The following is a 12184-nucleotide window of genomic DNA, read 5'->3' as shown; positions in this document are numbered from 1 at the left end:
TGATTTACTTAGCACAGCTGTTGCTACGTTAGTTTGCACAGCTGTCTACGTGTTCGAGTTGTAACCACCTTGAAACATAATTTGTATTGTACCTACACTTAGGTGATTATCAGATTCAGTGAAATGTGTTTTGTGCTGTTAATAGTGAAAAATTTAGAACGTTAAAATAACGGTATCGTTATAGCCATTGAGCTGCTGTCATAGTGACATTGACGTAATGTCAATGTCACACGAGCAAACGTTAGAATAGAGGGACGCGCGGGGACGACTCCCCGCGCTTTTGATGGTGATGAATCGTATCGTATTTAAAAATAAGGCAATATAATGTGAAAGTTAAGTATGCAGTGTTTTATTTATGAGATGAGAATAGATCTACCGGCCTCTAATAGTGCTCTTACAGAGATATTTTCATTGCATTAATAAATTATTCCCGTATATTTTCATTGCATTAATAAATTGTTTTTTTTTTTCTCTAGAAAGAAAATAACACCTAGAAAGCGGTTTACTGCCTTTTTCTATCGTTCGTTCGTTTCAGCCACAATGTCATTTAATGACGTCCACTGTTGGACAAAGGCTACGCCCAAAAATTTCCACAATTTCCATTTCCAAGTTTCTTTGTTTAAAATCTTAAATTATGTGAGAAATAACGATTGCGACAATTTGCAATTTGGTTGCACTGAAAAGAAGTCCAGTATTTCTTCTTTCTTCGTCTTTTCAAAATCAAAAATATCAAAATCAAAATCAAAAATATTTTATTCAATTTAGACCACTAGTGGCACTTATGAACGTCAAAAAATAGTAAATCTATACTAATATTATAAATGCGAAAATAACTATGTCTGTCTGTCTTGCGTTCACGCCTAAACCACTGAACCGATTTTGATGAAATTTGGCATATGTATAGTTTGAGTCCCGGGAAAGGACATCGGATAGTGTTTATCCCGGTTTTTGAAACAGGGACGCGCGCGATAAAGTTTTTTTGTAACAGACAAAATTAGTAAAATATAAAAATAAAGTTAGCCCTTAGGGGGCACTTTACAACTTTTTTCCTGTGCTACTGTTATTGTTAGTTTCTGTTTTACCTGACGAATGTTTCTTTCTTTCTTTTAAAAGAAACCACAAGAAAAGCCCCGTTAATATCAAAGATGTAATCCTAATAATCTTCCCTCGCTCGTGGAGGAGGTCGGTTACTCCTCAGGGAGTGCTGACGGAGGACCAGTTCCTTATATCCTTTTTATGTGCTGTTTGAGACTTTATTCTAGCATTTTGGGGCTATATTCTTGCGAAGCAGACTTAAGTATAGCTGGTTTTTGGAGCCGTAGATTTTAATGTTGTACTCAATACTCAATATTTTATTGCATCCATTCGTTCGTTCGTTCGTTCGTTTCAGCCGAAAGACGTCCACTGCTGGACAAAGGCCTCCCCCAAGGATTTCCACAAAGACCGGTCCTGCGCCGCTTGCATCCAGGTACTTCCCGCGACCTTCACCAGATCGTCGGTCCACCTAGTGGGAGGCCTGCCCACGCTACGTCTTCCAGCTCGTGGTCGCCACTCAAGAACTTTTCTGCCCCAGCGGCCATCATCTCTTCGAGCTATGTGCCCCGCCCACTGCCACTTGATTTTAGCGATTCTGCGGGCTATGTCAGTCACTCTGGTTCTCCTACGGATCTCCTCATTTCAGCTTCGCGAAATTCTCACGTCCGAAATACCGCAGTGTCTCAAGTCAAAAGTATTTGACCAGTGTGTGTTGCCAGTGATGGTGTATGGCTCTGAGACGTGGTCGCTTACTATGGGCCTCATAAGAAGGCTCAAGGTCACCCAAAGAGCGATTGCATCCATTATGTACTTAAAATTAGAACATTATGGGCCCTGTTGGGCACGGCAATTAGGAAAGGAGGACCACCCTAGATCAACCGAAAGATGTCAGAAGTTAGAGCCTAATAATTTATCATTGAGATACTCACTTAAAGCATAATAGTGTTTAGAAATTAAAAGTTCTTTAAGTTTTTTTACGAATGTTGATTCTTTGGGTGTATTTTTTAACGAAATTGGAAGCTTATTAAAAATTTTGATTGACATGGAAATGGGTCATGGTTGTAAGTTATAAATAGGCATTTGATTGAGATTAAAATTGAAACCTAATTGCGTACTTAAAATAATTACTTAGGCTGAGTTGCACCACATAACAGACTTTGGCCATAACTTTGACGATAACTAGTGCTTTTTGTATGGATTTTGACAGATTATTGACGTTTGCCAAAGTTAAAGTAAGATAGTGCAAACCAGCCTAAGAGTTCCCAAGGTAAAATAAAGTCATTATAAGTTAGATAAATACCAAGTAAAGCCACGATAGCCGGTGTAGGGGTCGGACTGGCCGACTCGACATCCAAGGAACGCGGGTTCGAACCCGTCGCCGCTCGACTATTGTGGTGAGCCCACTCGTAACACAAGCATATTTAGCTTAGTACGAGGGGCTAACGGGACTATTAGTAATTTGTGAAATACTAATTACTGATATTCTTTTAATAAATAAAAAAGCAAAATACTTTTAAGGCTCCATATTAAATCAAAATCTTAAAAGTACAGTTAATTAGATCGATAGTTGCTGGCAAGCAGTCACTGGTACTTACACCTACTTATTATTATTATCATCAGATCATTTTATCTCCAATGGAAGTAGATGACCCTTTCTTCTTTACCAGAGGCAAACTGAGAATTTATGCTATACACTGGCCAAACGGATTGGGGAGACAAATGATTTATTGCTTCTAAAATAGCAAAATTCCAAGCAATCCGAAAATCCTGGAACTTCAATAGGCCAGAAACTTATTCCGATATTTGCCAAATGGAAAATCTTATAAAACTTTGTGTAGCGCTCACTTATGAATATGCCCCCGAATTCGAACCGTTCCAGCTGGCTGAGCGAACCAATCCGAGAAAAATAAACTTTCAAGTCGAATCATTTTCGCTGCACTCTAGAAATCACACTTTGTGACACCTTCTGAACTGCTTTCGCAAGTCATTTCTATTTGGATGACGTTGTGAAAAACACCCATACCTCAGGCACTGACACATATTTTAAGGGTTAGACCTGTAGTCGATGGTTTAAGTCCAATTAGAAATATGCGTATACGGATATTTAAATTGTATTCACATAATTTTATTCATGACTAAATTAAGTTCAGTTTAGAAATTGGTAATTAGTGTGATCATTAAGCAATAATTGAATTTACATTCAACACTGATTATTATCACATGAATGAACCTACAGTTAGCCCAAAATACCAAATGAATCGCATAAAATAGGTAATGAATTTATATGTAGTAAGTTAAATCGGAGCATGATTAATTTTACAATTACGAAAACCATTATTGTGAATCATGGTGAAATGGCGACAATATGTTACAGTAGTATCACTATGTTCCGCTTAAAGCATACAATTTATCATGGGACTATTCCCACCTCTCATTCCCACCGCTGCAACTCCTGTGCAGCCAGGATCTACAGCTTGACCGCCAATCAAAACAAAACCAGTGAAGGTCGTTGGTCCCGGGAGAAAGTAAAACTGTCATTGGACCCGCAACGAAATTAATCAGGTGAACATAGGAGAAGTTCGATGTTTGACTAAGCAATTTGTAGGTACTTAGTTTTAAAGATAACTGAAAATTTCAAACTAAGTATACTCAAATCATGTCAATTTACTCGACATTTATTCCTGCGCCAATCCTACACGAAAACTGCATCAAAAATAACTTAAAAAAAAACAAAGTTACCTACAAAAGTAATTCCTCCTTATCTCTAATGCTGGGTTGCACCATCTTACTTTAACTTTGACAAACGTCAAAAATCTGTCAAACTGCATACAAAAAGTTATCGTTATAGTTACCGTTAACTCAGCCTAAGACGCGATAAGTAGAATAGTTCCTGTTCAAAACAATAAGAAGTAATGCTTTTCTTACCCTGAGAGGGTATGAGGGTAAGAGCAACAATTTGATGCTCGCCGTGGGCTCGAGTTATTACAAAGACTACGGGAAACTTTGCTGGGGTGACCACGGTTTGACGAAGTTTTAGGAACTTTCAAGAAAAATAAATAAAAATATAAAAAAGTCAGTCTACATGTCCTAGTTAATACCTATATACCTAGTTAACTACCCAGATGAAACATCAAGCTGGAAGTACTCGTGTACTACAGTAATCGTTACTAATTCCTTTACACTAAACTTTTCATAACAATGCATTTACTATGCTAAACATGTTATGCAACAAACTACTAATTCACATGTTCTTCTTTTTAGTCCATCTCTTGTGACAATGTTCTCTCACAAACTAAATGTCTATCAATATTTTAAGAAAGAGTTCGTTTCATTTTTTCCGAATTTCAAAGATTTTCGGAAAAGTTAAGGAAATTCTATCCTCATAATTAACGTTCTTTGAATATTTGAAAAAAAGATCAATAATCTTTTGTTTTTTTTGTTCTTCTAATTTTGTGAGGTACCTATACAAATAAAGTGTTTAAATCTATCTACTAACGTGTACAGCGTGGTTATCCTACACCACAGGTTCCTTTTAGCGGAATTGATTCCACGCTAGTAGAATTTGGCGAACGGGAGTGTTATCTATATTTTCTCGCCATTCGCGCCAACGTTTATGAGTCTTTACACTTTTCTCCTTGGGTTTTATTGGATTCCTTTGTTTTAAACTTCGCAAGGGTTAAACCTGTAAGCTTAGTAACACAGAAAAATATAGTTTAATGTTTAATTAATCTTGATATTAAAGCTTTGTAACAAGCTTTCTGTACGTGAAATGAACACCTGCTTTCAAACGGTGTTCTCCGATATCATAAGGACTATCTATTTAAAAGTTACTCGTTATTTTTTATACTTGTGGGTTTATAGTATAGGTATAGGTCTTTGTTTCTTTCATCATCATCATCATTTCAGCCACATGACGTCCACTGCTATACATAGGCCTCCGCCAATGACATCCGCATGGTCGGTAGCGGCCTGCATCCAGCGCCTTCCTGCTACCTTTATCAGGTCTTCGGACCTGAGGTGGAATTGTAATCGTTATCATTTGACAGTTCATAACGTACGATTATTCTGTCAAACGCTTTGTTTAACTGACTTTATCGTACGTTATGAACTATCAAATGATTACGATTGCTTTACACAATTCCACCTCTGATTTTTTAGCTTTTGGCGTTCCACTGGACACGATCCTGAAAGCACGATCGCCAATTTTATTTATTCAGCTATATTTTAGAAGTCGCAAGCGTCCCCTATACTTACAAATAGGGGATGTTTGCGACGTTAATCAAACGATAACCCAGTAGATAAGGGGCCATCCATAAAGTAGGTCACACGAATTTCATGATTTTTTGACCCCCCCTCCGTCCTTGTCACAGGTGGTCACATTTCTGAGACCCCCCCCCCCCCTCCCTAGTGTGACGTCACATGTTTTGCAATTTCACATCGAAAAATTATTAAATTAACAGCAGTTCCGAAATTAGTTTTATTTCCATTTAAATTAAGTACTNGACCCCCCCCCTCCCTAGTGTGACGTCACATGTTTTGCAATTTCACATCGAAAAATTATTAAATTAACAGCAGTTCCGAAATTAGTTTTATTTCCATTTAAATTAAGTACTTTTTTTTATGAAATCAACATTATATCAAATATTTGAAACAATTGAAATGTGACGTCACGAAACTTAGGACCCCTCCCACCCCTTGTCACACCATGTCACACTTTGTCAACCCCCTCCCCCCCTCTTTACGTGTGACGTACTTTATGGATGACCCCTAAGAGTCAAAAGCCAGCGATCTTTTTTATGATCTTCCAAAAGATTCATGTTTCTGTGATGAGTAGGTAAGTATGAAAAATTTCGCCCAACTTACGAAAGTGTATCTGACCTATATCAAATTTCATTCTGCTTAACTAAAACATTCGCATTTACGTTTAAACTGGGAGCAACTGGACTCAAGGGAGACATTTAAAATGAAGTTAGTACATGAGTATTTATTATAAATTACTAGCTGTGCTCGAGACTTCGTGCAAGTAAAAAAAAAACATTTGTTACTGTTTTCAATATATTTTTTAATGCTGCTCTGCTTCTAATAGTCGTGCCGTAATGATATTTGGCCTATAGCCTTCCTCAATAAAAGGGCTATCCAACACATAAAAAATTGCAAATCGGATTAGTAATTCCTGAGAATAGCGCGTTCAATCAAATAAACCCTTCAGATAATACTCGTAGTATATTATAAAAATCACGTTTGAGTTGCTCTCATTTTTACAGATTTATGCTCTATCTATTATTCTAAGTCCAAGCTCTATCTAGCTTGGAACCCGGTAACTATATTGCTAAATCTTTATTCCACCAGCTAAAAGGGTTAAATTTTACCCGAGCACCGCATTGCGGGGTTATTATTTTATTAAGGACATCTACTTTGCGCTGGACATATTCGAGCTCACATTTTGTCCTTAAAATCTTGGATTTGCATATTATTAAGTGACCTACCCTACTGTGATGTTCAAGTTTTTGTACCGCTATAAAATTGGCGATATATGGGCAAAGTTTAACGCTATACCCGACTGGGTCAGCTTCGTAAATTATTTCTAAATTGGTTCGAGTGGAATATAATAGAAAACGAGATGTGTCCTCACTGTGCATCTTCTATCGCATTTATCACGGGGAGTGCTCCGAAGAATTGTCTGGACTTATCCCTGCCGCCACTTTTCGCCACCGATCTACCCGACAGCACTTCCATCCCCATCACTTAGATGGTTGGCAGTCCACAACAGTACGTTTCTCCAGAAACTTCCTGCCCCGTACAACCAAACTGTGGAATGGACTGTCGTCTGCGGTGTTTCCGGACAGATACGACCTGCAAGCTTTCAAGAAGAGTGCGTATCTTCACCTTAAAGGCCGGCAAGGCACCTGTAACGCCCCTGGGTCTGCGGGTGTCTATGGGCGACGGTAATCACTTACCATCAGGTGATCCGTCTGCTCGTTTGCCTCCTGTCACATAAAAAAAAAAAAAAAAAAACGTTGACAGAATACTGTTTTCTGGCAATATTATTATTGGATTCCCTAAAGAAGCGATCGGCTATAAATTAACGCGTTTTAGGATAAATATTTCAAAAATGTTTGATTCCCTTCTGCAGAACAAGGACAAAATTGAAGAAGGTATTTGAAAATTAGATGAAAATAAGTCATTTACAGTATACAAATTTGTTAGGTACTTACACCCGTATTCACAAACGATGCTTGCTTAAGTGAAGCAGCAAATCGAACTCATAGCGTTGAATAGAGCTCTGTTATTGGTTCATGTGTCACCCTGTGCGTCCACGCGCACTACGAGACCTCATAGTAATGTTTGTGAATACGGGCGTTAGTTATCTACTTCCAACTTGTGATTGGAATCATTCTCCAATTCAAATTCAGAATACCTTTTCTAAGACCTGAATAAGGTTACTCCACAAAAAGTCTAAATTCTATTGGCACCAGTCTATCCATCTCGCTCATTCATTCCAGCATTTCCATTGGAGTGAAAGAGAGAGAATAACAGATGTATCGCCGAGATTCCTTACATCCGATCAGCACAACTATGCGGGATTCGATTTAACTTTTTCCATTAGACTCCGTATACATTAATCTAGTGTGGACGTCGTGATACGGATATTTTGTGCGTGCTTGATTTTTTTTGGATTTGCGAATTTATTCTATAACCTACTTTAAATAGCTCGTAGAACTGATGGTCGTTGGGACAGAAAAGTTCTTGATTGGCAATCACGGACCAGAAAACTTCTTGTGGGCACTAGGCAGGCCTCTCACTGGGTGGACCGACGATTTGGTGATGATCGCAAGATGCACCTAGATGCGGCGCGGGCAGCGTAAGATTACCTGGTCTTTGTGGATATCCTTAGGGGAGACCTTTGTCCAGTACGTCGTTTGGCTGAAACGACCGATCAAAATAATTACTGTCAAAAATTGCCAGTTAAAATAAAAATATAGGTCACTTCAGTAACGTGCGTAACTTCGTAAATCGAACCTAGATCTTCAAGTTCAGAGTCTCTTATCACTGAACCATGGAAGCGACCTAGTAATAAATTAGAACAAAACATATTTTCAGATTTTCAACGGATACCGTATCCGAAACCTGCTAAGCTCTACAACACTGTCTCGCGTTATGATGACAGCTGTCATGACTTCCATTTGTCACTGAGATTCCATGTTTTTGACGGTAATAGAACAAGTTAGAAAACAATTATTAGAGTTGAAGGTAGGTATTAATAAAGTAAGTTGGATTTATGTAAATGGGGTCAAAATTGTAAAGCTGAAACTATTTTAGGGGCAAAAATATTTATTTGTCTAGACTTCAGAACTGCTAGACAGATTTGGCAAATATTTAACTCAAATTTAATAATAATAAGAATATGTTTGTATTAGGTGGTCAGTCCTTCATTTGTCTCTAGTAAATTAGAGAGGGCCGTGCTTAAGAGTAGGCGCACACCGTTGATTTTTAGTTGGCCGATAGTTGCGCCCGATTTTAAATTTTATGAAGAATCGGCCAAATCGAATCGGCGTAGTGTGCGCACTCCCATACATGCCCATACTGATCAACTGCCCGACTAAACTATCGGCCGACGAAAAATCAACGGTGTGCGCCTACTCTAAATTTTGCAATGGAGACTTAATGTTCGAAAATAATGATGCTTAGGTTATCAATGAAAGGGATTTAATTTTTCCAGAATTATTTCAATCCTCCTTTTCATCATCATCATCCTCATCATCATCATCTCAGCCATAGGACGTCCACTGCTGAACATAGGCCTCCCACAATGCTTTAAATACTGCGCGATTAGTAGCGGCCTGCGTCCAGCGCCTTCCTGCTACCTTTAGGATGTCGTCGGTCCACCTTGTGAGTGGACGTCACACGCTGCTCCTCCTATTGCGTCTGATAAATTAAAGAGGGTCGTGCTCCTGCAGTGGAGATCAAGAAATGACTGATGGTGATTTAATAATAATAATAATAATACTNATAATAATAAATCTTTGGACAATTTCACACAGCGCCAGCTAGCCCCAAAGTAAGCAACTTAATGCTTGTGTTATGGGTGCTAGCTTAACGGATATACTACTTATATACCTTTTTTTTTTAAATACATACATATTATACATAGTAACACCCAGACCCGTCACAGAAATTAAAATTCATCATTTCAATTCATCAGCCCGGCCGGGAATCGAACCCGGGACCTCTCGGCATAGTAGTCCGCTCTGAACCACTACACCAAACGGCCGACGATTTCAATTCAGGAAAACTGAATATGCCCTGGAGAATTCAGTATTGGGCATCTTTTATTCTAAAGCATATTTTCAATTTACAGCGTTCAATATTCTCTGTATCTATTATGTTTACTTCAGTCGCTTCATGCTGATCCTCGTTTAGTTTATTCTATCCGTGAAACAGTTTTCATATTTCCCCAGCGTTCCCGACGACGCCCCTAAGTAAAGCTCTTGACATCTTAGCTAAGACAAAGATAAGTCAGTAGGTTTGTCAAAAATGATGATACGTAGACTTTAAAGCTTTTTGTTGTGTCTTCTTTACTGGTAATTTCTTCGAGATTATAGGGGTTTATTCTTAACATTTCTGTTTAAAAAAAAAACAGGGCCCGTCCGGGATTTGAACCCGGGACCACTCACACCCAAAGCGAGTATCATACCACTAGACCAACGAGCCGCTTGTGATGTGGTTTCTACACTACCTCCAGTAGCTTTAACTAATTTCTTTAACACTTGTATAAACAAATTACGTAGTAGTAGATCTCCGAATCACGAAATAAAACCTAAGTAATATGTAGGTATTTTTAACCACAACGAGGGTCTCGACCTGCATCTCACATGATGGAAAGTGAGGATCAGAATCTGAAGGGGAAGCTGTTTTACCTCCAACGCTGTTAGCATTGTTGTTAAGACGACATACTAAGGCTGGATTGTAGGTACTTACTTTAACTTTGACAAGCGTCAAAATACTGTCAAACTCAGTACAAAAAAACACCGGTTATCGTTATTAGTTACGGGCAAAGTTAGGTGGTGCAACTCTGCCTTAGAAACCCAACCAAATCTAGAGGAAAATTATACCCCCATTGTGTATCAAACAGTTTTTATCCTCTTTGTTTAGAAAAGCGAAGTGTAACTCTACAGTATTGTGACTGTTTTCAATGGTTTATGATCAAAGCAGAAGCAAAATTACCTAGTACTCTGACATAAAATTTTATTATTCTACATTTTACATACCATAATGACTGATTCTTCTTCTTCTTCTTGGCTGGGACCATCGGGTACAAGAAAGAGAGGAAGACCAACTACGCGATGGGCTAACGACATAGTGCAAGTGGCTGGCGAGCAATGGATGAACGTGGCAGGCGACAGGGACACTTGGCATTCTCTAGAGGAGGCCTTCACCTCCAACTAACGGGGGGTTCTTACTTCTTTTTTTGCTCAGTAATAAAGTATACTTCTAAATATTAGTATGTTCATTATTAGCATGTTTATTAGTTTTATTAGCATGTTTATTAGATTTATTTTTAATTTTGTGTATAGTAAGAAATAAAAGACTTTTTTTTATTTTTTATTTATTATTATTAATGACTGACTCTGAGCCTTCTGAACCTGACTGCACTGTGCCTGGATGGCCAGCATTACCACTTACCGCATTTCTTCAGGAATGCTGAGTGGGAGACATTTTTTGCTTTGGTTTTTCTTTTTACTAAACATACCTTGTGGTAGAGATTTGGTTTCAACACTTTTATGAACTGGAATATTTACTCGAAGAATGTGAATTTGAATTTTTCAATCCATTACATTACACCATCCAAGTACAAATTCGGGTTTCATTTTGATGTTTCTTTAATCTTTCTGTGCTGTGAGCGATACCTTATTTCCTCTTTTTTTCCATAATATCTTCATCATCATCATTTCAGCCACAGGACGTCCACTGCTAAACATACGATTCACCCAATAATTTCCATATCGCATGGTTGGTAGCGGCCTGCATCCAGCGCCTTATGATTGCTTATGACAGCCACCATATTATTATGATTAATGACAAAAAGGACATCACAGATACTTTCCAAAACTACAATTTGACAGCATTGCTGTATTTGGGTAGTTGGAGATAAATAATTAGTTTCCTGCCGTAGTCTGTACTTTTTCTCTTATGTCTTAGGTGGTGGAACCTTTTTACAAAAAACAGGGCCCGTCCGGGATTTGAACCCGGGACCACTCACACCCAAAGCGAGTATCATACCACTAGACCAACGAGCCGCTTGGAAAGTGGTTTTTACGCCACCACCAGTAGCTTTAACTAATTTAACAACAACTGTATAAACAAATGTTATTACGTAGTCTTGGGACCACTTTAATAATTCACGAAGCATAAAATAATACCAATAGGCATTTTTTTACCTACACAGAAGCTCTTGGCATTAATTTCGTATGATGAAATGTGAGAGTACTTAGGTGACAGGTGTTCATTATTTTCTTCGTCGTTCGTCATTCGTCGGTCCACCTAGTGGGAGCCTGCCCAAGTGCCCATACTACGTTTTCCGGCCCGTGGTCGCTTGATAACTTTTCTGCCCCAGCAGCCATTCATGTACATACCTACCAGTTATCTTTTTATGGAGTCTACCTCAGCATGTCAGGGTCGCGGACCTTCATCGATCATCGCTTAGCTTATCAGACACTTGGAGACAGCGACCCTCGCCTAGGAACTGAATAGGTACATGCCGAAAGGGCTCGTCATATTTGCGGGCCAGGAAAACAGAAGGATAGATTTGTTTTATTTAAGTAACATTTAACGTCATTTCAACGAGTCTGTTTTCATTATTGTATTTAGACAGAGCGGTCTGATCCTAACACAAGTTGATAAAACTGAAAAGGATTAGATCCAAAACTTTGTTATGTGACTTGTTTTTATGAATAAAATATTTTGTATTTTTTTTTAATTTGAGCATCAAAGAAGACTGTGTCATTTAAGGCTGATGAACACGTATTGTAGTTAAGTAGGTGACTAAATTTTAACTTAATTTTATGTGATTAATTGCTTGCTACAGAATTTTGTGTTTCTATGCCCCTAAATCCTAAATCAGACTATATGCGAAAGTAAGCACAGATGA

The 12184-nt window shown here is 38.3% G+C and overlaps 2 non-coding genes across 2 annotated transcripts; both read right to left on the bottom strand.

Moving 5' to 3' along the window:
• Window positions 1-9675: 9675 nt before the first annotated feature.
• Window positions 9676-9747, bottom strand: TRNAP-UGG (transfer RNA proline (anticodon UGG)). Its single transcript has one exon. It is a non-coding gene; the product is annotated as a tRNA-Pro (tRNA).
• Window positions 9748-11261: 1514 nt separating this feature from the next.
• TRNAP-UGG (transfer RNA proline (anticodon UGG)) lies at window positions 11262-11333 on the bottom strand. The gene has a single exon. It is a non-coding gene; the product is annotated as a tRNA-Pro (tRNA).
• Between the last annotated feature and the right edge of the window lie 851 nt (window positions 11334-12184).

Source organism: Ostrinia furnacalis, unplaced genomic scaffold (assembly GCF_004193835.3).
Source record: "Ostrinia furnacalis isolate ACB-3 unplaced genomic scaffold, ASM419383v2 OfSCF3718, whole genome shotgun sequence".
Taxonomy (NCBI): domain Eukaryota; kingdom Metazoa; phylum Arthropoda; class Insecta; order Lepidoptera; family Crambidae; genus Ostrinia; species Ostrinia furnacalis.
This window is presented reverse-complemented; position numbering and strand designations above follow the sequence as displayed.